Source organism: Cryptomeria japonica, unplaced genomic scaffold (genome assembly GCF_030272615.1).
Source record: "Cryptomeria japonica unplaced genomic scaffold, Sugi_1.0 HiC_scaffold_307, whole genome shotgun sequence".
Lineage (NCBI taxonomy): Eukaryota > Viridiplantae > Streptophyta > Pinopsida > Cupressales > Cupressaceae > Cryptomeria > Cryptomeria japonica.
In genome coordinates this window covers 102,501-130,000 of record NW_026729129.1, presented here as the reverse complement: position 1 = coordinate 130,000, position 27,500 = coordinate 102,501, and the positions used below count along the sequence as shown (strand labels likewise).

The window sequence follows — 27,500 nt, the reverse complement described above, 5'->3', positions numbered from 1 at the left end:
ACGAAGTCGGAGCCCGGTTTGCCCCGGGTGCGCACCTCGCGTGCACCTTGGCGCGGTGGGCACCATGGCGTGCACGAAGTCGGAGCCCGGTTTGCCCCGGGTGCGCACCCCGCGTGCACCTTCGCCGGGGTGGGCACCTCGGCTGGGTTGCGCGCCCTGGTGCGCACCAAGGAGCGCTCCGAAGTGTGCTCCAAGGTGCGGCGTGCACGAAGTCGGAGCCCGGTTTGCCCCGGGTGCGCACCTCGCGTGCACCTTCGCCGCGGTGGGCACCTTGGCTGGGTTGGGCACCATTGAGCGCTCCGAAGTGTGCTCCAAGGTGCGCACCATGGCCCTCCAAGGTGCGCAGCATGGCGTGCACGAAGTCGGAGCCCGGTTTGCCCCGGGTGCGCACCTCGCGTGCACCTTCGCCAGGGTGGGCACCTCGGTGCGCACACCTTCTCAATGTTTTCTTGCCTTTTCTGGAAATTGGTGAAGGCAGCGCATCAAAGGTGCGCACCTCGGTGTGCTCCGAGGTGCGAACCCGAGAGCGCTCCGAGGTGCCCACGAAGTCGAAAGTCGGGTTAATTGCATTGTTTTCCCCGGGTGCGCTCCGAGGTGCGCAACATCGGTGCGCACCAAGGAGGGCTCCGAAGTGTGCTCCAAGGTGCGCACGATTCGGAGCTCGGTTTGCCCGGGGTGCGCACACCTTGGCTGGGTTGCGCACCCTTTGTGCGCTCCAAGGTGCGCACGAAGTCGGAGCTCGGTTTGCCCCGGGTGCGCACCTTCGCCAGGGTGCGCACCTTGATGCGCACGCCTTGGCTGGGCTGCGCACCTTGGTGGGCGCCATGGTGCGCACCTTTCGTGCGCTCCAAGGTGCGCACGAAGTCGGAGCTCGGTTTGCCCCGGGTGCGCACCTTGGTGGGCGCCATGGTGCACTCCGAGGTGCCCAAGATTGGTGCGCACCAAGGAGCGCTCCGAAGTGCGCTCCAAGGTGCGCAGGTGCGCGCGAAGTCGAAAGTTGGGTTAATTGTCCGGTTTGCCTCGGGTGCGCACCTTGCGTGCACCTTCGCCAGGGTGGGCGCCTTGGTGCGCACACCTTGGCTGGGCTGCGCACCCGGGCGCGCACACCTTGGCACCCGCGTTTCCTTCATTTTAAATTTTTTTTTTTTACAATCTCTCAAGTGGGAAATTCTATAATCTCAACTTTTTTTGCCTTTTCAGGAAACTTTTGAATGGAGCGCATCATTGGTGCGCTCCGAAGTGTGCTCCAAGGTGCGCACCTCTGGTGTGCTCCAAAGCTCTCTCTAGCTGCGTGCACCTGCCCCGGCCGCGCACCCGGCCCCGCCCAGCTTCGCTCACCTGTCCCGGGCGTCTGGTGCGGAACCTTAGAGTAAGAAACATCACCGTGCACCTTGGCCAACGTGCGCGACTCGACCGAGCGCGCACTGGCCGAGGTGCACACCGATTTCACCTGGGTGCGCGCGCAGCACCTCGGGCGCACCGGGGTGCGCGCACAACGCCCGGGTTGCACCGTGGCCTGTGTGCTCGGGGCGCCTCGGGTGCGCGCTCGGTGTCGCCCCCGCGCGCGCGGTAGTGCGGGCAGCGCACCCCGGCCCGGCCCGGCCCCGACGAGAACGCAAACGGGCAAAAGGTTTATTCAAATAGCATTGCGACGCCCGGCGAAAAACTAAAAAAGGGTGCAACACCGGGACTTCCCGGGAGGTCACCCATCCCAGTACTACTCCGGCCCAAGCGCGCTTAACTGCGGAGTTCTGATGGGATCCGGTGCACTAACGCTGGTATGATCGCACCCGTTATGAGCTTGTCGCAGTGTGTACTTAGCAAACCGCGACCCACGTGCGAATCCACCCCGGCCACCCACCCCCGTCGAGGTGCACACCCTCCCTCGCGAAGTGCGCCCCGTTCGCCAAGTGTGAGCCCTGCCCGGGTGCGCGCACCTTGCTAGGGCGTCGGGTGTGCACCCGGCCCGGCCTACGTGCGTGCACCTGGACGGGGCGTCGTGTGCGTGCAGTGTCCCGTCTGCAACGCGGTGCCCACACACCACCTCGGGCGCAACGACCTGCGCTCACATGTGGGCCGAGTGCACCTTGGTGCATGTTCGGGGCGCCTCGGGTGCACGCTCGATCTTGCCCCGGTGCACCAAGGCGCTCGGTTTGCCCCGGGTGCGCACTTGGTGCAAGGTGGGCACCCAAAATAGGGATCAAGCACCAAAACACAAGTTTCGGGATGCAAAATGGGACCCAAGGACCACAAATGCGTTCCAAGACCCATGATGGGTCCACGAGAACAAAAATGTGTTCCGAGACTTAATAAACAAATATTGGGTTTTAGGAGAAGAAACATGCTCTGATGCCCAAAACGAGAATCGACCCCGAAAAGGCCACAGGCCAAAAGTGGGATGCGAGACAAAAAAAAATGGGACCCGAGGACCAAAATTGGGTTCCCAGGTCGAAGACAGGGCAACCGGACAAGAAACGACCTCTAAGGCTCGAAATGAGTCCCGACGACTAAAACTTGACAAGAAGCACCCATCAGGCACCCAACTCGACACCCATGGGATGCCGACCCACCCGGGCTTCCACCTAGCACACCTTGGCACCCACCCACCCTCGCACCCAACCTCGCACCCAACTTAGCACCTTTGAACCCACATTGGCACTCACCCTGACCCTGGCACCTTGGAACCCACATTGGCACTCACCTTGACCCTGGCACCCACCTTTGCACTCACCTTGGGACCCACCCTGGCTCCCACCTCGGCACCCACCCAGACACCCACCTTGGTTCCTTGGCACCCACCTTGGATCCTTGGCACCCACCCCGACACCCACCTTGGCACGCAACTTGGCTACTTGCCACCCACCTTGGCTCCTTGACGCCCACCCCGACAACCACCCCGTGACCTACCCTGGCTAGGGTTGGTGCACACCCACCCTGGTGCCCACCTTGGCACCCACCCCATGACCCACCTTGGCACGCACCTTAGTACCCACCCCGTTACCCACCCTAGGACCCACCCCGTGACCCACCTTGGCCAGGGTGGGTGCCTTGGTGCGCACAACTTGCCTGGGCTGCACACCAGGGCGGGCTCAAGATGGCACCCGCGTTCCGTTTTTTTCACTATCTTTCAAAACGGAAATTTTAAAATCTCGTTTTTTTTTTTTTTTTGCCTTTTCTGGAAATTAGTGAAGGCAGCGCATCAAAGGTGCGCAATGCTGGTGCGAACCCGGGAGCGCTCCGATGTGTGCTCCAAGGTGCGGCGTGCACGAAGTCCGAGCCCGGCTTGCCCCGGGTGCGCACCTCGCGTGCACCTTCGCCGGGGTGAGCACCTTGGCTGGGTTGCGCGCCCTGGTGCGCACCAAGGAGCGCTCTGAAGTGTGCTCCAAGGTGCGGCGTGCACGAAGTCGGAGCTCGGTTTGCCCCGGGTGTGCACCTCGGGTGCGCACCTCGCGTGCACCTTCGCTGCGGTGGGCACCTTGGCTGGGTTGCGCGCCTTGGTGGGCACCATGCAGTGCACGAAGTCGGAGCCCGGTTTGCCCCGGGCGCGCACCTCCGCCAGGGTGGGCACCTTGGTGCGCACAACTTGCCTGGGCTGCGCACCAGGAAGGGCTCAAGATGGCACCCGCGTTCCGTTTTTTTCACTATCTTTCAGAACGGAAATTTTAAAATATCGTTTTTTTTTGCCTTTTCTGGAAATTAGTGAAGGCAGCGCATCAAAGGTGCGCAACGCTGGTGCGAACCTGGGAGCGCTCCGATGTGTGCTCCAAGGTGCGGCGTGCACGAAGTCGGAGCCCGGTTTGCCCCGGGTGCGCCCTGGTGGGCACCATGGTGCGCACCAAGGAGCGCTCCGAAGTGTGCTCCAAGGTGCGGCCTGCACGAAGTCGGAGCCCGGTTTGCCCCGGGCGTGCACCGCGGGTGGGCACCTTGGTGCGCATGCCTTGCCTGGGCTGCGCACCAGGGCGGGCTCAAGATGGCACCCGCGTTCCGTTTTTTTCACTATCTTTCAAAACGGAAATTTTAAAATCTCATTTTTTTTTGCCTTTTCTGGAAATTAGTGAAGGCAGCGCATCAAAGGTGCGCACCTCGCTGCCCACCACGGTGCGCAACGCCGGTGGGCACCCGGGAGTGCTTCGAAGTGTGCTCCAAGGTGCTGCGTGCACGTTGTCGGAGCCCGGTTTGCCCCGGGTGCGCACCTCGCGTGCACCTTCGTCGGGGTGGGCACCTTGGCTGGGTTTGCCCCGGCTGCGCTCCGAAGCGGGGTTATTGGAGCGCCGCCTCTTTTTTTGTCGGAGCGTTTGGTGGGGTTTCTCGCATTGGCTCTTCCCAGGCCCGGTTGCCACCCTGGCGCGCACGAAGTCGGAAGTAGGGTTAATTGCCCGGGTGCGCACCTTTGCCAGGGTGGGCACCTTACCTGGGCTGTGCACCAGGGCGGGCTCAAGATGGCACCCGCGTTCCGTTTTTTTCACTATCTTTCAAAACGGAAATTTTAAAATCTCCTCTTTTTTTTGCCTTTTCTGGAAATTAGTGAAGGCAGCGCATCAAAGGTGCGCACCTCGCTGCCCACCTTGGTGTGCTCTGAGGTGCGCACCCGGGAGCGCTACGAAGTGTGCTCCAAGGTGCGGCGTGCACGTTGTCGGAGCCCGGTTTGCCCCGGGTGCGCACCTCGCCTGCACCTTGGCCGGGGTGGGCACCCTGGCTGGGTTTGCCCAGGGTGCGCTCCGAAGCGGGGTTACTGGAGCGCCCCCTCTTTTTTTGTCAGAGCGTTTGGTGGGGTTTCTCGCATTGGCTCTTCCCAGGCCCGGTTGTTGGGTGCGCTCCCACCCTGGCGCGCGCGAAGTTGGAAGTTGGGTTAATTGCCCGGGCGCGCACCTTCGCCAGGGTGGGCACCTTGGTGCGCACACCTTGGCTGGGCTGCGCACCAGGGCGGGCTCAAGATGGCACCAGCATTCCCTTTTTCTCACTATCTTTCAAAACGGAAATTTTAAAATCTCGTTTTTTTTTGCCTTTTATGGAAATTAGTGAAGGCATCGCATCAAAGGTGCGCACCTCGCTGCCCACCTTGGTGTGCTCCGAGGTGCCCACCACGGTGCGCTCCGAGGTGCCCACCACGGTGCGCAACGCCGGTGCGAACCCGGGAGCGCCCCGATGTGTGCTCCAAGGTGCGGCGTGCACGAAGCCGGACCCCGGTTTGCCCCGGGTGCGCACCTCGCGTGCACCTTGGTGCGCACACCTTGGCTGGGTTGCGCGGCCTGGTGGGCACCATGGTGCGCACCAAGGAGCGCTCCGAAGTGTGCTCCAAGGTGCGGCGTGCACGAAGTCCTAGCCCGGTTTGCCCCGGGTGCGCACCTTCGCCGCGGTGGGCACCATGGCGTGCACGAAGTCGGAGCCCGGTTTGCCCCGGGTGCGCACCTCGCGTGCACCTTCGCCGGGGTGGGCACCTCGGCTGGGTTGCGCGCCCTGGTGCGCACCAAGGAGCGCTCCGAAGTGTGCTCCAAGGTGCGGCGTGCACGAAGTCGGAGCCCGGTTTGCCCCGGGTGCGCACCTTCGCCGCGGTGGGCACCCTGGTGCGCACCATGGCGTGCACGAAGTCGGAGCCCGGTTTGCCCCGGGTGCGCACCTCGCGTGCACCTTCGGCGGGGTTGCGCGCCCTGGTGCGCACCAAGGAGCGCTCCGAAGTGTGCTCCAAGGTGCGGCGTGCACGAAGTCGGAGCCCGGTTTGCCCCGGGTGCGCACCTCGCGTGCACCTTCGGCGGGGTTGCGCGCCCTGGTGGGCACCATGGTGCGCACCAAGGAGCGCTCCGAAGTGTGCTCCAAGGTGCGGCGTGCACGAAGTCGGAGCCCGGTTTGCCCCGGGTGCGCACCTCGCGTGCACCTTCGCCGCGGTGGGCACCATGGCGTGCACGAAGTCGGAGCCCGGTTTGCCCCGGGTGCGCACCTCGCGTGCACCTTCGCCGGGGTGGGCACCTCGGCTGGGTTGCGCGCCCTGGTGCGCACCAAGGAGCGCTCCGAAGTGTGCTCCAAGGTGCGGCGTGCACGAAGTCGGAGCCCGGTTTGCCCCGGGTGCGCACCTCGCGTGCACCTTCGCCGCGGTGGGCACCATGGCGTGCACGAAGTCGGAGCCCGGTTTGCCCCGGGTGCGCACCCCGCGTGCACCTTCGCCGGGGTGGGCACCTCGGCTGGGTTGCGCGCCCTGGTGCGCACCAAGGAGCGCTCCGAAGTGTGCTCCAAGGTGCGGCGTGCACGAAGTCGGAGCCCGGTTTGCCCCGGGTGCGCACCTCGCGTGCACCTTCGCCGCGGTGGGCACCTTGGCTGGGTTGGGCACCATTGAGCGCTCCGAAGTGTGCTCCAAGGTGCGCACCATGGCCCTCCAAGGTGCGCAGCATGGCGTGCACGAAGTCGGAGCCCGGTTTGCCCCGGGTGCGCACCTCGCGTGCACCTTCGCCAGGGTGGGCACCTCGGTGCGCACACCTTCTCAATGTTTTCTTGCCTTTTCTGGAAATTGGTGAAGGCAGCGCATCAAAGGTGCGCACCTCGGTGTGCTCCGAGGTGCGAACCCGAGAGCGCTCCGAGGTGCCCACGAAGTCGAAAGTCGGGTTAATTGCATTGTTTTCCCCGGGTGCGCTCCGAGGTGCGCAACATCGGTGCGCACCAAGGAGGGCTCCGAAGTGTGCTCCAAGGTGCGCACGATTCGGAGCTCGGTTTGCCCGGGGTGCGCACACCTTGGCTGGGTTGCGCACCCTTTGTGCGCTCCAAGGTGCGCACGAAGTCGGAGCTCGGTTTGCCCCGGGTGCGCACCTTCGCCAGGGTGCGCACCTTGATGCGCACGCCTTGGCTGGGCTGCGCACCTTGGTGGGCGCCATGGTGCGCACCTTTCGTGCGCTCCAAGGTGCGCACGAAGTCGGAGCTCGGTTTGCCCCGGGTGCGCACCTTGGTGGGCGCCATGGTGCACTCCGAGGTGCCCAAGATTGGTGCGCACCAAGGAGCGCTCCGAAGTGCGCTCCAAGGTGCGCAGGTGCGCGCGAAGTCGAAAGTTGGGTTAATTGTCCGGTTTGCCTCGGGTGCGCACCTTGCGTGCACCTTCGCCAGGGTGGGCGCCTTGGTGCGCACACCTTGGCTGGGCTGCGCACCCGGGGGCGCACACCTTGGCACCCGCGTTTCCTTCATTTTAAATTTTTTTTTTTTACAATCTCTCAAGTGGGAAATTCTATAATCTCAACTTTTTTTGCCTTTTCAGGAAACTTTTGAATGGAGCGCATCATTGGTGCGCTCCGAAGTGTGCTCCAAGGTGCGCACCTCTGGTGTGCTCCAAAGCTCTCTCCAGCTGCGTGCACCTGCCCCGGCCGCGCACCCGGCCCCGCCCAGCTTCGCTCACCTGTCCCGGGCGTCTGGTGCGGAACCTTAGAGTAAGAAACATCACCGTGCACCTTGGCCAACGTGCGCGACTCGACCGAGCGCGCACTGGCCGAGGTGCACACCGATTTCACCTGGGTGCGCGCGCAGCACCTCGGGCGCACCGGGGTGCGCGCACAACGCCCGGGTTGCACCGTGGCCTGTGTGCTCGGGGCGCCTCGGGTGCGCGCTCGGTGTCGCCCCCGCGCGCGCGGTAGTGCGGGCAGCGCACCCCGGCCCGGCCCGGCCCCGACGAGAACGCAAACGGGCAAAAGGTTTATTCAAATAGCATTGCGACGCCCGGCGAAAAACTAAAAAAGGGTGCAACACCGGGACTTCCCGGGAGGTCACCCATCCCAGTACTACTCCGGCCCAAGCGCGCTTAACTGCGGAGTTCTGATGGGATCCGGTGCACTAACGCTGGTATGATCGCACCCGTTATGAGCTTGTCGCAGTGTGTACTTAGCAAACCGCGACCCACGTGCGAATCCACCCCGGCCACCCACCCCCGTCGAGGTGCACACCCTCCCTCGCGAAGTGCGCCCCGTTCGCCAAGTGTGAGCCCTGCCCGGGTGCGCGCACCTTGCTAGGGCGTCGGGTGTGCACCCGGCCCGGCCTACGTGCGTGCACCTGGACGGGGCGTCGTGTGCGTGCAGTGTCCCGTCTGCAACGCGGTGCCCACACACCACCTCGGGCGCAACGACCTGCGCTCACATGTGGGCCGAGTGCACCTTGGTGCATGTTCGGGGCGCCTCGGGTGCACGCTCGATCTTGCCCCGGTGCACCAAGGCGCTCGGTTTGCCCCGGGTGCGCACTTGGTGCAAGGTGGGCACCCAAAATAGGGATCAAGCACCAAAACACAAGTTTCGGGATGCAAAATGGGACCCAAGGACCACAAATGCGTTCCAAGACCCATGATGGGTCCACGAGAACAAAAATGTGTTCCGAGACTTAATAAACAAATATTGGGTTTTAGGAGAAGAAACATGCTCTGATGCCCAAAACGAGAATCGACCCCGAAAAGGCCACAGGCCAAAAGTGGGATGCGAGACAAAAAAAAATGGGACCCGAGGACCAAAATTGGGTTCCCAGGTCGAAGACAGGGCAACCGGACAAGAAACGACCTCTAAGGCTCGAAATGAGTCCCGACGACTAAAACTTGACAAGAAGCACCCATCAGGCACCCAACTCGACACCCATGGGATGCCGACCCACCCGGGCTTCCACCTAGCACACCTTGGCACCCACCCACCCTCGCACCCAACCTCGCACCCAACTTAGCACCTTTGAACCCACATTGGCACTCACCCTGACCCTGGCACCTTGGAACCCACATTGGCACTCACCTTGACCCTGGCACCCACCTTTGCACTCACCTTGGGACCCACCCTGGCTCCCACCTCGGCACCCACCCAGACACCCACCTTGGTTCCTTGGCACCCACCTTGGATCCTTGGCACCCACCCCGACACCCACCTTGGCACGCAACTTGGCTACTTGCCACCCACCTTGGCTCCTTGACGCCCACCCCGACAACCACCCCGTGACCTACCCTGGCTAGGGTTGGTGCACACCCACCCTGGTGCCCACCTTGGCACCCACCCCATGACCCACCTTGGCACGCACCTTAGTACCCACCCCGTTACCCACCCTAGGACCCACCCCGTGACCCACCTTGGCCAGGGTGGGTGCCTTGGTGCGCACAACTTGCCTGGGCTGCACACCAGGGCGGGCTCAAGATGGCACCCGCGTTCCGTTTTTTTCACTATCTTTCAAAACGGAAATTTTAAAATCTCGTTTTTTTTTTTTTTTTGCCTTTTCTGGAAATTAGTGAAGGCAGCGCATCAAAGGTGCGCAATGCTGGTGCGAACCCGGGAGCGCTCCGATGTGTGCTCCAAGGTGCGGCGTGCACGAAGTCCGAGCCCGGCTTGCCCCGGGTGCGCACCTCGCGTGCACCTTCGCCGGGGTGAGCACCTTGGCTGGGTTGCGCGCCCTGGTGCGCACCAAGGAGCGCTCTGAAGTGTGCTCCAAGGTGCGGCGTGCACGAAGTCGGAGCTCGGTTTGCCCCGGGTGTGCACCTCGGGTGCGCACCTCGCGTGCACCTTCGCTGCGGTGGGCACCTTGGCTGGGTTGCGCGCCTTGGTGGGCACCATGCAGTGCACGAAGTCGGAGCCCGGTTTGCCCCGGGCGCGCACCTCCGCCAGGGTGGGCACCTTGGTGCGCACAACTTGCCTGGGCTGCGCACCAGGAAGGGCTCAAGATGGCACCCGCGTTCCGTTTTTTTCACTATCTTTCAGAACGGAAATTTTAAAATATCGTTTTTTTTTGCCTTTTCTGGAAATTAGTGAAGGCAGCGCATCAAAGGTGCGCAACGCTGGTGCGAACCTGGGAGCGCTCCGATGTGTGCTCCAAGGTGCGGCGTGCACGAAGTCGGAGCCCGGTTTGCCCCGGGTGCGCCCTGGTGGGCACCATGGTGCGCACCAAGGAGCGCTCCGAAGTGTGCTCCAAGGTGCGGCCTGCACGAAGTCGGAGCCCGGTTTGCCCCGGGCGTGCACCGCGGGTGGGCACCTTGGTGCGCATGCCTTGCCTGGGCTGCGCACCAGGGCGGGCTCAAGATGGCACCCGCGTTCCGTTTTTTTCACTATCTTTCAAAACGGAAATTTTAAAATCTCATTTTTTTTTGCCTTTTCTGGAAATTAGTGAAGGCAGCGCATCAAAGGTGCGCACCTCGCTGCCCACCACGGTGCGCAACGCCGGTGGGCACCCGGGAGTGCTTCGAAGTGTGCTCCAAGGTGCTGCGTGCACGTTGTCGGAGCCCGGTTTGCCCCGGGTGCGCACCTCGCGTGCACCTTCGTCGGGGTGGGCACCTTGGCTGGGTTTGCCCCGGCTGCGCTCCGAAGCGGGGTTATTGGAGCGCCGCCTCTTTTTTTGTCGGAGCGTTTGGTGGGGTTTCTCGCATTGGCTCTTCCCAGGCCCGGTTGCCACCCTGGCGCGCACGAAGTCGGAAGTAGGGTTAATTGCCCGGGTGCGCACCTTTGCCAGGGTGGGCACCTTACCTGGGCTGTGCACCAGGGCGGGCTCAAGATGGCACCTGCGTTCCGTTTTTTTCACTATCTTTCAAAACGGAAATTTTAAAATCTCCTCTTTTTTTTGCCTTTTCTGGAAATTAGTGAAGGCAGCGCATCAAAGGTGCGCACCTCGCTGCCCACCTTGGTGTGCTCTGAGGTGCGCACCCGGGAGCGCTACGAAGTGTGCTCCAAGGTGCGGCGTGCACGTTGTCGGAGCCCGGTTTGCCCCGGGTGCGCACCTCGCCTGCACCTTGGCCGGGGTGGGCACCCTGGCTGGGTTTGCCCAGGGTGCGCTCCGAAGCGGGGTTACTGGAGCGCCCCCTCTTTTTTTGTCAGAGCGTTTGGTGGGGTTTCTCGCATTGGCTCTTCCCAGGCCCGGTTGTTGGGTGCGCTCCCACCCTGGCGCGCGCGAAGTTGGAAGTTGGGTTAATTGCCCGGGCGCGCACCTTCGCCAGGGTGGGCACCTTGGTGCGCACACCTTGGCTGGGCTGCGCACCAGGGCGGGCTCAAGATGGCACCAGCATTCCCTTTTTCTCACTATCTTTCAAAACGGAAATTTTAAAATCTCGTTTTTTTTTGCCTTTTATGGAAATTAGTGAAGGCATCGCATCAAAGGTGCGCACCTCGCTGCCCACCTTGGTGTGCTCCGAGGTGCCCACCACGGTGCGCTCCGAGGTGCCCACCACGGTGCGCAACGCCGGTGCGAACCCGGGAGCGCCCCGATGTGTGCTCCAAGGTGCGGCGTGCACGAAGCCGGACCCCGGTTTGCCCCGGGTGCGCACCTCGCGTGCACCTTGGTGCGCACACCTTGGCTGGGTTGCGCGGCCTGGTGGGCACCATGGTGCGCACCAAGGAGCGCTCCGAAGTGTGCTCCAAGGTGCGGCGTGCACGAAGTCCTAGCCCGGTTTGCCCCGGGTGCGCACCTTCGCCGCGGTGGGCACCATGGCGTGCACGAAGTCGGAGCCCGGTTTGCCCCGGGTGCGCACCTCGCGTGCACCTTCGCCGGGGTGGGCACCTCGGCTGGGTTGCGCGCCCTGGTGCGCACCAAGGAGCGCTCCGAAGTGTGCTCCAAGGTGCGGCGTGCACGAAGTCGGAGCCCGGTTTGCCCCGGGTGCGCACCTTCGCCGCGGTGGGCACCCTGGTGCGCACCATGGCGTGCACGAAGTCGGAGCCCGGTTTGCCCCGGGTGCGCACCTCGCGTGCACCTTCGGCGGGGTTGCGCGCCCTGGTGCGCACCAAGGAGCGCTCCGAAGTGTGCTCCAAGGTGCGGCGTGCACGAAGTCGGAGCCCGGTTTGCCCCGGGTGCGCACCTCGCGTGCACCTTCGGCGGGGTTGCGCGCCCTGGTGGGCACCATGGTGCGCACCAAGGAGCGCTCCGAAGTGTGCTCCAAGGTGCGGCGTGCACGAAGTCGGAGCCCGGTTTGCCCCGGGTGCGCACCTCGCGTGCACCTTCGCCGCGGTGGGCACCATGGCGTGCACGAAGTCGGAGCCCGGTTTGCCCCGGGTGCGCACCTCGCGTGCACCTTCGCCGGGGTGGGCACCTCGGCTGGGTTGCGCGCCCTGGTGCGCACCAAGGAGCGCTCTGAAGTGTGCTCCAAGGTGCGGCGTGCACGAAGTCGGAGCCCGGTTTGCCCCGGGTGCGCACCTCGCGTGCACCTTCGCCGCGGTGGGCACCATGGCGTGCACGAAGTCGGAGCCCGGTTTGCCCCGGGTGCGCACCCCGCGTGCACCTTCGCCGGGGTGGGCACCTCGGCTGGGTTGCGCGCCCTGGTGCGCACCAAGGAGCGCTCCGAAGTGTGCTCCAAGGTGCGGCGTGCACGAAGTCGGAGCCCGGTTTGCCCCGGGTGCGCACCTCGCGTGCACCTTCGCCGCGGTGGGCACCTTGGCTGGGTTGGGCACCATTGAGCGCTCCGAAGTGTGCTCCAAGGTGCGCACCATGGCCCTCCAAGGTGCGCAGCATGGCGTGCACGAAGTCGGAGCCCGGTTTGCCCCGGGTGCGCACCTCGCGTGCACCTTCGCCAGGGTGGGCACCTCGGTGCGCACACCTTCTCAATGTTTTCTTGCCTTTTCTGGAAATTGGTGAAGGCAGCGCATCAAAGGTGCGCACCTCGGTGTGCTCCGAGGTGCGAACCCGAGAGCGCTCCGAGGTGCCCACGAAGTCGAAAGTCGGGTTAATTGCATTGTTTTCCCCGGGTGCGCTCCGAGGTGCGCAACATCGGTGCGCACCAAGGAGGGCTCCGAAGTGTGCTCCAAGGTGCGCACGATTCGGAGCTCGGTTTGCCCGGGGTGCGCACACCTTGGCTGGGTTGCGCACCCTTTGTGCGCTCCAAGGTGCGCACGAAGTCGGAGCTCGGTTTGCCCCGGGTGCGCACCTTCGCCAGGGTGCGCACCTTGATGCGCACGCCTTGGCTGGGCTGCGCACCTTGGTGGGCGCCATGGTGCGCACCTTTCGTGCGCTCCAAGGTGCGCACGAAGTCGGAGCTCGGTTTGCCCCGGGTGCGCACCTTGGTGGGCGCCATGGTGCACTCCGAGGTGCCCAAGATTGGTGCGCACCAAGGAGCGCTCCGAAGTGCGCTCCAAGGTGCGCAGGTGCGCGCGAAGTCGAAAGTTGGGTTAATTGTCCGGTTTGCCTCGGGTGCGCACCTTGCGTGCACCTTCGCCAGGGTGGGCGCCTTGGTGCGCACACCTTGGCTGGGCTGCGCACCCGGGCGCGCACACCTTGGCACCCGCGTTTCCTTCATTTTAAATTTTTTTTTTTTACAATCTCTCAAGTGGGAAATTCTATAATCTCAACTTTTTTTGCCTTTTCAGGAAACTTTTGAATGGAGCGCATCATTGGTGCGCTCCGAAGTGTGCTCCAAGGTGCGCACCTCTGGTGTGCTCCAAAGCTCTCTCCAGCTGCGTGCACCTGCCCCGGCCGCGCACCCGGCCCCGCCCAGCTTCGCTCACCTGTCCCGGGCGTCTGGTGCGGAACCTTAGAGTAAGAAACATCACCGTGCACCTTGGCCAACGTGCGCGACTCGACCGAGCGCGCACTGGCCGAGGTGCACACCGATTTCACCTGGGTGCGCGCGCAGCACCTCGGGCGCACCGGGGTGCGCGCACAACGCCCGGGTTGCACCGTGGCCTGTGTGCTCGGGGCGCCTCGGGTGCGCGCTCGGTGTCGCCCCCGCGCGCGCGGTAGTGCGGGCAGCGCACCCCGGCCCGGCCCGGCCCCGACGAGAACGCAAACGGGCAAAAGGTTTATTCAAATAGCATTGCGACGCCCGGCGAAAAACTAAAAAAGGGTGCAACACCGGGACTTCCCGGGAGGTCACCCATCCCAGTACTACTCCGGCCCAAGCGCGCTTAACTGCGGAGTTCTGATGGGATCCGGTGCACTAACGCTGGTATGATCGCACCCGTTATGAGCTTGTCGCAGTGTGTACTTAGCAAACCGCGACCCACGTGCGAATCCACCCCGGCCACCCACCCCCGTCGAGGTGCACACCCTCCCTCGCGAAGTGCGCCCCGTTCGCCAAGTGTGAGCCCTGCCCGGGTGCGCGCACCTTGCTAGGGCGTCGGGTGTGCACCCGGCCCGGCCTACGTGCGTGCACCTGGACGGGGCGTCGTGTGCGTGCAGTGTCCCGTCTGCAACGCGGTGCCCACACACCACCTCGGGCGCAACGACCTGCGCTCACATGTGGGCCGAGTGCACCTTGGTGCATGTTCGGGGCGCCTCGGGTGCACGCTCGATCTTGCCCCGGTGCACCAAGGCGCTCGGTTTGCCCCGGGTGCGCACTTGGTGCAAGGTGGGCACCCAAAATAGGGATCAAGCACCAAAACACAAGTTTCGGGATGCAAAATGGGACCCAAGGACCACAAATGCGTTCCAAGACCCATGATGGGTCCACGAGAACAAAAATGTGTTCCGAGACTTAATAAACAAATATTGGGTTTTAGGAGAAGAAACATGCTCTGATGCCCAAAACGAGAATCGACCCCGAAAAGGCCACAGGCCAAAAGTGGGATGCGAGACAAAAAAAAATGGGACCCGAGGACCAAAATTGGGTTCCCAGGTCGAAGACAGGGCAACCGGACAAGAAACGACCTCTAAGGCTCGAAATGAGTCCCGACGACTAAAACTTGACAAGAAGCACCCATCAGGCACCCAACTCGACACCCATGGGATGCCGACCCACCCGGGCTTCCACCTAGCACACCTTGGCACCCACCCACCCTCGCACCCAACCTCGCACCCAACTTAGCACCTTTGAACCCACATTGGCACTCACCCTGACCCTGGCACCTTGGAACCCACATTGGCACTCACCTTGACCCTGGCACCCACCTTTGCACTCACCTTGGGACCCACCCTGGCTCCCACCTCGGCACCCACCCAGACACCCACCTTGGTTCCTTGGCACCCACCTTGGATCCTTGGCACCCACCCCGACACCCACCTTGGCACGCAACTTGGCTACTTGCCACCCACCTTGGCTCCTTGACGCCCACCCCGACAACCACCCCGTGACCTACCCTGGCTAGGGTTGGTGCACACCCACCCTGGTGCCCACCTTGGCACCCACCCCATGACCCACCTTGGCACGCACCTTAGTACCCACCCCGTTACCCACCCTAGGACCCACCCCGTGACCCACCTTGGCCAGGGTGGGTGCACCCACCCTGGTGCCCACCTTGGCACCCACCCATCCTAGCACCCAGCCTGTGACCGGGCTTGGAACCCAACCTTGCACCCGTCTTGGCCAGTGTGGGTGCGCACCCATCCTGGCACCCACGTTGTGACACACCCTTTAACCCACGCACCCTAGCAGCCACGTTGGCACCCACCTTGGAACACAACCTAGCAACTTGGCACCCACCCCGTGACCCACCTTGGCATCCACCATAGCAGTCGCCCACTTGGCACCCACCTTGGAACCCAAGTTGGCACCCACCTCGGCACCCACCTTGACACTTGTGGACCCACCTTGCCACTCACCCTAGCATCGACCCATCCTAGCACCCACCCTGGCACCTTTGCACCCTAGCACTCACCCATCCTAGCACCTAACCTGTGACCCACCTTGACACTCACCCTCGCACCCACCTTGGAACCCAACCTAGCACCCACCCACCCTGACACCAACCCTAGCACCTACCCACCCTTGCACCCACCCTGTGACCCATCTTGGCACCCACCCATCCTACCACTCAACCTATCACCCACCTTCTCACCCACCTTGGCATCCACCTTAGCACCCACCCACACTGGCACCTTGGCACCCACCTCGGGCAAGGTGGGTGCACACCCACCCTGACACCCAATTTAGAACCAACCGAGCATGTTACCCACCTTGGCACCCACATTGCAGCCCACCCTAGTACCCACCCTATGACCCACATTGGCATCCACACCCTAGCACCCAGGCACCTCGACACCCGCCTTGACACGCACCCTAGCACTAAACCTGTGACCCACCTTGGAACTCACCCTAGAACCCACCCACCCTGTGAACCACCTTGGCATCCACCTTAGCACCCACCCACCTTGGCACCCACTCTAGCACTCACCCATCCTAACACCCAACTTGTTACCCACCTTGGCACCCGCCCTCGCGTCCACCTTGAAACCCACCCTAGCACCCACCCACGCAGGAGCCCACCTTGGCACCCAACCTAACACCCACGCATCCTGGCACCCAACTTGTGACCCACCTTGGAACCCACCCTAGTACCCACCTTTGAACCCACTATATCACCAACCCACCTTGGCACCCACCCTATGACCCTCTTTGGAATCCACCCTAGCACGCACCCACCCTGGCACCCACCATGGAGCGCACCCTAGCACCCACCCACCTCGGCACGCACCTCAACACCCACCTTGGTGTGCGCACTGCGCCAACCTCTCAAAGACCCTATGTGGTGCGCTCCAAAGTGTACACCTTTGGTGCGCTCCAAGGTGCGCACCTTTGGTGCACACCGAGGTGCACACCAAAGTGTGCACCGAGGTGAGCACCAAAGTGCACTCCAAGGTGCACACCAAGGCGTGCACCTTTGGTGCGGTCAATGCAAACGAATTCGGAAGTTGGGGTCGATGTCCTAATCGCTGCTGCAGACTACACGTATGAGAATCGGACAAATAGCTTTATATAGGGGAGGTGTTGCGTTTGATGGGTCGACTCCCCTGGTTGTGTGCACTGCACCAACTTCAAAGACCCTGTCTTGTTTAAGAAGTCAAAAGTTGGGGTGGATGTCCTAATCATTGCTGCAGTCTACGCATGTATGAGAATCAGACAAATAGCTTATATAGGGGAGGTGTTGCATTCGGTGGGTTGACTCCCCTGGTTGTGCGCACTGCGCCAACCTCAAAGACCCCGCATAGCAGAAGAAGTCGGAAGTCGGATTTTGGTGAGCACCAAGGCGTGCACCTTTGGTGCGGTCAACGCAGACGAATTCAGAAGTTGGGGTGGATGTCCTAATCGTTGTTGCAGGCTACACATGTATGAGAATCAGACAAATAGCTTATATAGGGGAGGTGTTGGGTTTGATGGGTCAACTCCCTTGGTTGTGCGCATTACGCCAACCTCAAAGACCTTGTTTTCGTTAAGAAGTCAAAAGTTGGGGTCAATGTCCTAATGGCTCCTGTAGGCTACACATGTATGAGAATCGGACAAATAGCTTATATAGGGGAGGTGTTGGGTTTGATGGGTCGACTCCCCTGGTTGTGCGCATTACGTCAACCTCAAAGACCTTGTTTTCGTTAAGAAGTCAAAAGTTGGGGTCGATGTCCTAATTGCTCCTGTAGACTACACATGTATGAGAATCAGACAAATAGCTTATATAGGGGAGGTGTTGGGTTTGATGGGTTGACTCCCCTAGTTGTTCGCATTACACCAACCTCAAAGACCTTGTTTTCGTTTAGAAGCCGAAAGTTGGGGTCGATGTCCTAATTGCTCCTGCAGGCTACGCATGTATGAGAATCAGACAAATAGCTTATATAGGGGAGGTGTTGGGTTTGATGGGTCGACTCCCCTGGTTGTGCGCATTGCGCCAACCTCAAAGACCCTGCATTGCGGATGAAGTCGAAAGTCAGAGTTTGGTGTGCTACAAGGTGTGGTCGAAGGTGCTCACCTAGGTGTGCACCTTTGGAGCGCAGGAAAAGTGCCCTCCAAAAGTGCGCACCTTTGGAGTGCACAAAAGTGCCCTCCAAAAGTGCGCACCTTTGGAGCGCACAAAAGTGCCCTCCAAAAAGTGCCCTCCAAAAGTGCGCACCTTTGGAGCGCACAAAAGTGCCCTCCAAAAAGTGCCCTCCAAAAGTGCGCACCTTTGGAGTGCAGAAAAGTGCCCTCCAAAAAGTGCCCTCCAAAAGTGTGCACCTTTGGAGTGCACAAAAGTGCCCTCCAAAAGTGCGCACCTTTGGAGCGCAGAAAAGTGCCCTCCAAAAAGTGCCCTCCAAAAGTGCGCACCTTTGGAGCGCAGAAAAGTGCCCTCCAAAAAGTGCCCTCCAAAAGTGCGCACCTTTGGAGCGCAGAAAAGTGCCCTCCAAAAAGTGCCCTCCAAAAGTGCGCACCTTTGGAGCGCAGAAAAGTGCCCTCCAAAAAGTGCCCTCCAAAAGTGCGCACCTTTGGAGCGCACAAAAGTGCCCTCCAAAAAGTGCCCTCCAAAAGTGCGCACCTTTGGAGCGCACAAAAGTGCCCTCCAAAAGTGCGCACCTTTGGAGCGCACAAAAGTGCCCTCCAAAAGTGCGCACTTTTGGTGCGCACCAAGGCGCTGGTTCGGTCGTTGCAGGCGAGTTCGGAAGTTGGGGTCGATGTCCTGAGCGGAGGTGCAAACTACACAGGTGTCGGAATCGGACAAATAGCTTATATAGGGGAGGTGTATGCTTCGATGGGTCGACTCCCCAGGTTGAGCGCACCGCGCCAACCTCAAAGACCCTACGGTATGGATGAAGTCGGAAGTTGGGTCCGATGACCGATTCGATTAGTAGGTATGCTCATGAGGTCGGAATTTGGGTCCGATGACCTGCCATGTGCAGGAAGGCGAATGTTGGCACTGTGCGTTGCAAGGTGCACACCAAGGTGCTGGTGCGGTCTTTTTAGTCGAGTTCGGAAGTTGGGGTCGATGTCCTGATCGGAGGTGCAAGCTACACAGGTGTGGGAATCGGACAAATAGCTTATATAGGGGAGGTGTATGCTTCGTTGGGTCGACTCCCCGGGTTGAGCGCACCGCGCCAACCTCAAAGACCCTACGGTATGGATGAAGTCGGAAGTTGGGTCCGATGACCGATTCGATATGTAGGCATACTCGCGAGGTCGGAATTTGGGTCCGATGACCTGCCATGTGCAGGAAGGCGAATGTTGGCACTGTGCGTTGCAAGGTGCGCACCAAGGCGCTGGTTCGGTCGTTGCAGGCGAGTTCGGAAGTTGGGGTCGATGTCCTGATCGGAGGTGCAAACTACACAGGTGTGGGAATCGGACAAATAGCTTATATAGGGGAGGTGTATGCTTCGTTGGGTCGACTCCCCGGGTTGAGCGCACCGCGCCAACCTCAAAGACCCTACGGTATGGATGAAGTCGGAAGTTGTGTCCGATGACCGATTCGATATGTAGGCATACTCGCGAGGTCGGAATTTGGGTCCGATGACCTGCCATGTGCAGGAAGGCGAATGTTGGGACTGTGCGTCGCAAGGTGCGCACCAAGGCGCTGGTGCCGTCGTTGCAGTCGAGTTCGGAAGTTGGGGTCGATGTCCTGGTCAGAGGTGCAAACTACACAGGTGTGGGAATCGGACAAATAGCTTATATAGGGGAGGTGTATGCTTCGATGGGTCGACTCCCCGGGTTGAGCGCACCGCGCCAACCTCAAAGACCCTACAGTATGGATGAAGTCGGAAGTTGGGTCCGATGACCGATTCGATACGTAGGCATATTGGCGAGGTCTGAATTTGTGTCCGATGACCTGCCATGCGCAGGAAGGCGGAATTTGGGTCCGATGACCGAGTTGATGGCGTGCCATGCGCAGAAAGGCGGAATTTGGGTCCGATGACCGAGTTGATGTTGATGGCCCGCCATGCACAGGAAGGCGGAATTTGGGTCCGATGACCGATTTGAAGGCGTGCCATGCGCAGAAAGGCGGAGTTTGGGTCCGATGACCGAGTTGATATTGATGGCCCGCCATGCGCAGGAAGGCGGAATTTGGGTCCGATGACCTGACATACGCATGGAGTCCGACTCGGGGGCCGATGTTCGATTCGATGACTTGCATTGTGGGTAAAGTCGGAAGTTGTGGTCTTTGACCCGATTCGATGACCAGACTTCGGCTGCTTGAGAATCGGACAAATAACTTATATAGGGGAGGTAGTGTTCTCGAGCATCCTCCCCCCGTGCCCGTTTATGTCGATTGATGCTGGTGCTCGACTGGTTGGAGCGCTCGGATGCAAAAATCTTGCACCAGGATTTATCGATTGTGATGGACACGGCAAGTCTCCTGATTGCTATGCAGGAGCTCATCGTGAATCTCTATGCGGCCTTGGTATGGACTCGACCTGCGGAATGGTTCGGCAATGGTAGTCGCTCCAACACGTCCTTGCAATGGCCACAGAGGTGATTCGACTAGAGCTCCAGTCTAGCTTTTGGGTTGCTTGGCGGACTGGTATAGCCGCGATCGAGTTCCGGCCATGAACGTTTTAGATAGCTCTTGGGCTTTCTGGGACGGAAGTCGGAAGTTTGGGCTGTTGTCCGATTTGATGACCATTCTTCGGATGTGTGAGAATCGGACAAATAACTTATATAGGGGACTGTGTTGTCTCACGCAGCCCCCTCCGTGCCCCTCTATCTCGACCGATGTTGGTGCTTGAAAGGGTTGGGATCGCTCGGATTTATAAACGTGCACCACCATTTGTCGAGTGTGAGGGACGCGGCAGGTCTCCTAAATGCTATACGGGCGCTCTCTGAGAATCTCTATCCGGCCTCGACACAGACTAGTCTTGCTGAATGGTTTGGCACTGGTAGTCGATCCAACACGTCGTTGTTGTGGCCGCCTAGGCGATTCGATTCGAGCCCCCGTCTAGCTTTTGGGTTGCTTGGCGGATTTTGCCCTATCCGCAAGTGAGCTCGGTCCCTAAACGTTCGAGAAACCCGATTGCTATGCGCCGACTCTCTTTCTTGCGAGCCTCCATCTAGCTTTTGGGTCTCTACGGAACGGAAGTCGGAATCTGGGACCGTTGTTTGATTCGACGAGGCAGACTACGGTTGTGCGAGAATCGGACAAATAACTTATATAGGGGAGGTGTTGACTGGAGCATTCTCCCCCGTGCCCCTCTAACTCGACCAATGCTGGCGCTCGAACGGTGGTAGCGCTCGGATTTTCGTTGAGCGCCAGCATTGGTCGATTTAGAGGGGCATGCGAGATTCCCGAATGCTATGCGAGGGCTCTAACGGAAATGTCTATTGGTTTCGGTATGGATGCAATTGCGAGTGGTTCGGCAAAGGTAGTCGTTCCGATGCGTCCATGTCGTGGCCAAATCGATAATTCGATTTGAGCCCTCGTATAGCATTTGGGTCTCTCGATGTGATTCCGCATTCCAGTCCCTTTGGGCACTGCTTGAGCCGCATCCCAGGGGGTTCCCTTCCCAATAATCTGCCTCGCAACCCGATTGCTATGCGGTGAGGCTCCTCGGCCGCCTCGGAACTATCTGTGTATCAGACGCATCGCGGGATAAGGGGTTGGCAACGGTAGTCGCCCCAAGCGCGTCCGATGCTTGGACCATTCCGAGGCGGCCCTGAAGCCTCTTCCGTCTAGCCGTTGGGTCCTTCTCGCCGCATCCCTTGCCTCGCACCCCGATTGCTATGCGGTGAGGCTCCTCGGCCGCCTTGGAACTATCTGTGTATCAGACGCATCGCGGGATAAGGGGTTGTCACTGGTAGTCGCCCCAAGCGCGTCCGATGCTTGGACCATTCCGAGGCGGCCCTGAAGCCTCTTCCGTCTAGCCGTTGGGTCCTTCTCGCCGCATCCCTCGACTCGCACCCCGATTGCTATGCGGTGAGGCTCCTCGGCCGCCTTGGAACTATCTGTGTATCGGACGCGTCGCGGGATAAGGGGTTGTCACTGGTAGTCGCCCCAAGCGCGTCCGATGCTTGGACCATTCCGAGGCGGCCCTGAAGCCTCTTCCGTCTAGCCGTTGGGTCCTTCTCGCCGCATCCCTCGCCTCGCACCCCGATTTCTATGCGGTGAGGCTCCTCGGCCGCCTTGGAACTATCTGTGTATCGGACGCGTCGCGGGATAAGGGGTTGTCACTGGTAGTCGCCCCAAGCGCGTGCGATGCATGGACCATTCCCAGGCGGCCCTGAAGCCTCTTCCGTCTAGCCGTTGGGTCCTTCTCGCCGCATCCCTCGCCTCGCACCCCGATTGCTATGCGGTGAGGCTCCTCGGCCGCCTTGGAACTATCTGTGTATCGGACGCGTCGCGGGATAAGGGGTTGTCACTGGTAGTCGCCCCAAGCGCGTCCGATGCTTGGACCATTCCGAGGCGGCCCTGAAGCCTCTTCCGTCTAGCCGTTGGGTCCTTCTCGCCGCATCCCTCGCCTCGCACCCCGATTGCTATGCGGTGAGGCTCCTCGGCCGCCTTGGAACTATCTGTGTATCGGACGCGTCGCGGGATAAGGGGTTGTCACTGGTAGTCGCCCCAAGCGCGTCCGATGCTTGGACCATTCCGAGGCGGCCCTGAAGCCTCTTCCGTCTAGCCGTTGGGTCCTTCTCGCCGCATCCCTCGCCTCGCACCCCGATTGCTATGCGGTGAGGCTCCTCGGCCGCCTTGGAACTATCTGTGTATCGGACGCGTCGCGGGATAAGGGGTTGTCACTGGTAGTCGCCCCAAGCGCGTCCGATGCTTGGACCATTCCGAGGCGGCCCTGAAGCCTCTTCCGTCTAGCCGTTGGGTCCTTCTCGCCGCATCCCTCGCCTCGCACCCCGATTGCTATGCGGTGAGGCTCCTCGGCCGCCTTGGAACTATCTGTGTATCGGACGCATCGCGGGATAAGGGGTTGTCACTGGTAGTCGCCCCAAGCGCGTCCGATGCTTGGACCATTCCGAGGCGGCCCTGAAGCCTCTTCCGTCTAGCCGTTGGGTCCTTCTCGCCGCATCCCTCGCCTCGCACCCCGATTGCTATGCGGTGAGGCTCCTCGGCCGCCTTGGAACTATCTGTGTATCGGACGCGTCGCGGGATAAGGGGTTGTCACTGGTAGTCGCCCCAAGCGCGTCCGATGCTTGGACCATTCCGAGGCGGCCCTGAAGCCTCTTCCGTCTAGCCGTTGGGTCCTTCTCGCCGCATCCCTCGCCTCGCACCCCGATTGCTATGCGGTGAGGCTCCTCGGCCGCCTTGGAACTATCTGTGTATCGGACGCGTCGCGGGATAAGGGGTTGTCACTGGTAGTCGCCCCAAGCGCGTCCGATGCTTGGACCATTCCGAGGCGGACCTGAAGCCTCTTCCGTCTAGCCGTTGGGTCCTTCTCGCCGCATCCCTCGCCTCGCACCCCGATTGCTATGCGGTGAGGCTCCTCGGCCGCCTTGGAACTATCTGTGTATCGGACGCGTCGCGGGATAAGGGGTTGTCACTGGTAGTCGCCCCAAGCGCGTCCGATGCTTGGACCATTCCGAGGCGGCCCTGAAGCCTCTTCCGTCTAGCCGTTGGGTCCTTCTTGCCGCATCCCTCGCCTCGCACCCCGATTGCTATGCGGTGAGGCTCCTCGGCCGCCTTGGAACTATCTGTGTATCGGACGCGTCGCGGGATAAGGGGTTGTCACTGGTAGTCGCCCCAAGCGCGTCCGATGCTTGGACCATTCCGAGGCGGCCCTGAAGCCTCTTCCGTCTAGCCGTTGGGTCCTTCTCGCCGCATCCCTCGCCTCGCACCCCGATTGCTATGCGGTGAGGCTCCTCGGCCGCCTTGGAACTATCTGTGTATCGGACGCATCGCGGGATAAGGGGTTGTCACTGGTAGTCGCCCCAAGCGCGTCCGATGCTTGGACCATTCCGAGGCGGCCCTGAAGCCTCTTCCGTCTAGCCGTTGGGTCCTTCTCGCCGCATCCCTCGCCTCGCACCCCGATTGCTATGCGGTGAGGCTCCTCGGCCGCCTTGGAACTATCTGTGTATCGGACGCGTCGCGGGATAAGGGGTTGTCACTGGTAGTCGCCCCAAGCGCGTCCGATGCTTGGACCATTCCGAGGCGGACCTGAAGCCTCTTCCGTCTAGCCGTTGGGTCCTTCTCGCCGCATCCCTCGCCTCGCACCCCGATTGCTATGCGGTGAGGCTCCTCGGCCGCCTTGGAACTATCTGTGTATCGGACGCGTCGCGGGATAAGGGGTTGTCACTGGTAGTCGCCCCAAGCGCGTCCGATGCTTGGACCATTCCGAGGCGGCCCTGAAGCCTCTTCCGTCTAGCCGTTGGGTCCTTCTCGCCGCATCCCTCGCCTCGCACCCCGATTGCTATGCGGTGAGGCTCCTCGGCCGCCTTGGAACTATCTGTGTATCGGACGCGTCGCGGGATAAGGGGTTGTCACTGGTAGTCGCCCCAAGCGCGTCCGATGCTTGGACCATTCCGAGGCGGACCTGAAGCCTCTTCCCTCTAGCCGTTGGGGCTTTCTCGCCGCATCCCTCGCCTCGCACCCCGATTGCTATTCGGTGAGGCTCCTCGGCCGACTTGGAACTATCTGTGTATCGGACGCATCGCGGGATAAGGGGTTGGCAGTGGTAGTCGCCCCAAGCGCGTCCGATGCTTGGACCATTCCGAGGCGGCCCTGCAGCCTCTTCCGTCTAGCCGTTGGGGCCATCTCGCTGCATCCCCCACCTCGCACCACGATTGCTATGCGGTGAGGCTCCTTGGCCGCCTCGGAACTATCTGTGTATCGGACGCATCGCGGGATAAGGGGTTGTCACTGGTAGTCGCCCCAAGCGCGTCCGATGCTTGGACTATTCCGAGGCGGCCCTGCAGCCTCTTCCGTCTAGCCGTTGGGGCCATCTCGCCGCATCCCCCAGCTCCTCGGCCGCCTCGGAACTATCTGTGTATCGGACGCATCGCGGGATAAGGGGTTGGCAGTGGTAGTCGCCCCAAGCGCGTTCGATGCTTGGACTATTCCGAGGCGGCCCCGCAGCCTCTTCCGTCTACCCTTTGGGGCCATCTCGCCGCATCCCTCGCCTCGCACCCCGATTGCTATGCGGTGAGGCTCCTCGGCCGCCTGGGAACTATCTTCGTATCGGATGCATCGCGGGATAAGGGGTTGTCACTGGTAGTCGCCCCAAGCGCGTCCGATGCTTGGACTATTCCGAGGCGGCCCTGTGGCCTCTTCCGTCTAGCCGTTGGGGCCATCTCGCCGCATCCCTCACCTCGCACCCCCATTGCTATGCGGTGAGGCTCCTCGGCCGCCTTGGAACTGTCTTCGTATCGGAAGCATCGCGGGATAAGGGGTTGTCACTGGTAGTCGCCCCAAGCGCGTCCGATGCTTGGACTATTCCGAGGCGGCCCTGCAGCCTCTTCCGTCTAGCCGTTGGGGCCATCTCGCCGCATCCCCCACCTCGCACCCGGATTGCTATGCGGTGAGGCTCCTCGGCCGCCTTGGAACTATCTTCGTATCGGACGCATCGCGGGATAAGGGGTTGTCACTGGTAGTCGCCCCAAGCGCGTCCGATGCTTGGACTATTCCGACGCGGCCCTGTGGCCTCTTCCGTCTAGCCGTTGGGGCCATCTCGCCGCATCCCCCACCTCGCACCCCGATTGCTATGCGGTGAGGCTCCTCGGCCGCCTTGGAACCATCTTCGTATCGGACGCATCGCGGGATGAGGGGTTGTCACTGGTAGTCGCCCCAAGCGCGTCCGATGCTTGGACCATTCCGAGGCGGCCCTGAAGCCTCTTCCGTCTAGCCGTTGGGGCCTTCCCGCCCCATCCCTCGCCTCGCACCCCCGATTGCTATGCGGTGAGGCTCCTCGGCCGCCTTGGAACCATCTGTGTATCGGACGCATCGCGGGATAAGGGGTTGGCACTGGTAGTCGCCCCAAGCGCGTCCGATGCTTGGAGCATTCCGAGGTGGCCCTGAAGCCTCTTCCGTCTAGCCGTTGGGGCCTTCCCGCCCCATCCCTCGCCTCGCACCCCGATTGATATGCGGTGAGGCTCCTCGGCCGCCTTGGAACTATCTGTGTATCGGACGCATCGCGGGATAAGGGGTTGGCACTGGTAGTCGTCCCAATCGCGTCCGATGCTTGGACCATTCCGAGGCGGCCCTGCAGCCTCTTCCGTTTAGCCGTCGGGGCCTTCCCGCCGCATCCCTCGCCTCGCATCCCGATTCCTATGCGGTGAGTCTTCTCGGCCGCCGCGGAACTATACCTGTTATTGCTACTGCATCCTTCGGCTGGTAACCTCCTCTGCCGCCTTGGAACGTTCTCTTTGTCGGACGCGTCGCGGGATAAGGGGTTGGCACTGGTAGTCGCCCCAAGCGCGCCCGATGCATAGACCGCTCCGAGTTGACCTTGCTTTCAGCCTCTCACATGCATAGACCTCTCTGAGTCGACCCTGCAGCCTCTCACGTTTAGCCTTTGGAATCTCGCCTCACAACATGATTGCTATCCTTGATGCATCCCTTGCCTCGAGCCCTGATTGCTTTCTTGGCTGCATCCCTCCTCTCCTCACAGCCCGGTTGTCATCACTGCTTCATCCGTCGCTTCATGCATTCTGGCTGCTGGGCCCTTCCCACCGCACACCTCGATTGCTATCTCTTCTGCATCACACACCCCGATTGCTATCTCTGCTACATCCCTCGGCTCTCACTTCTGCATCCTTCGCCTCCCACCTCGATTGCTATCAATGCTGCATCCGTAACCTCACACCCCGATTGCTATGCGGGGAGGCTCCTTGGCCGCCTTGGAAATTTCTGTGTGTCGGACGCACCGCGGGATAAGGGGTTGGCACTGGTAGTCGCCCCAAGTGCGCCCGATTCTTAGACCGCTTCGAGGTGACCTCGTAGCCTCTTTCGTCCAGGCTTCCTGCCTTCAACGCCCTTTTTACACCTCGATTGCTATGCGCGGGCTCGTTGGCGTCTATCACCTCTCTGCGAAGAGTGGCACGATGATTGTTGGGGTAAATCGTAGCAGTCCGATCTCTGGCCTTGGGCCATTGTGAGGGCTGATCGATTTCCTGTGCGCATCTCGTGTTCGCCCAGTAACAGACTCGACGACTTGTAATCGGTCTTGTTCCCGATTGTTCCTGGAGGTAGTCTTCGGAACTCTTGGATTTGACCTGTCACTCGAACTGTCCTCTTCCGAGGATGCTTGTGTGTGTGTGCTTGTGCCATTTCCTTGGCGGTATTAACGAGATATTAAAGAGCGGAGTGAGCGCCTCGCCCAGCTATGTTTGGGGCTCTCACTCCCTTACCCGGTGTGCGACCGCTTTGCACGTAGGTTGCGGAGCATCGCGACTCTTTCGATGTTTGGCGGTTGTCTTCCGGTGATGCGTTGGTCCCGAAGTGCACGTTACTAGCATTTCTGCCATTGTTCTCGATCTTTGGCACGTTCCTTCGTTGCAATTGGATATATATCTCCGTTTATACGCGCAGGCTTCTCCCGCCTATTCAGCGCTGTCCCACTCTCAGCACTCTCGTGGTCTCCTTGGCTTCTCTCTCCCGTGAGCGAGCTCTCTTCTCGAGTCTTTTCCATGTCCCATGGAGGTTGCCTTGCGAAATTCGGGCACACAAACGTGACCGGATAAGAGCGGAATTGCCTATGAGGAGAAGCTCACCTTAGGGAGCAGCAATGCCGAGTGTTTCGACAGAGGGTAGAGGGGGCGTTGTTTGGGCGGTTGCACAAAAGAGTGCTACGGTTGCACTGAAGGTTGCTTCTTCGTCTCCGACGAACTCTTCGAGGCAAAAAAGCTTGTATACGGGGTCGAGGTGGGACTGTTCGTGCGAGTTGCGCCACCAAAAGTGCGTAGGGGGCATATACCTGGGAAATGGATGTCTCTGAGTGGCCTTACTCGGTCGCGTGCACGGTGCATTCTCTAACGGCAGGACTGTCGCGAGCATGTG

General features: G+C 61.1%; 3 non-coding genes across 3 annotated transcripts; all 3 read right to left on the bottom strand.

Moving 5' to 3' along the window:
• Window positions 1–1,673: 1,673 nt before the first annotated feature.
• On the bottom strand, window positions 1,674–1,792 carry LOC131870212 (5S ribosomal RNA). The gene has a single exon (XR_009368538.1). It is a non-coding gene; the product is annotated as a 5S ribosomal RNA (ribosomal RNA).
• Window positions 1,793–7,707: 5,915 nt separating this feature from the next.
• Window positions 7,708–7,826, bottom strand: LOC131870211 (5S ribosomal RNA). The gene has a single exon (XR_009368537.1). It is a non-coding gene; the product is annotated as a 5S ribosomal RNA (ribosomal RNA).
• Window positions 7,827–13,741: 5,915 nt separating this feature from the next.
• Window positions 13,742–13,860, bottom strand: LOC131870239 (5S ribosomal RNA). The gene has a single exon (XR_009368564.1). It is a non-coding gene; the product is annotated as a 5S ribosomal RNA (ribosomal RNA).
• Between the last annotated feature and the right edge of the window lie 13,640 nt (window positions 13,861–27,500).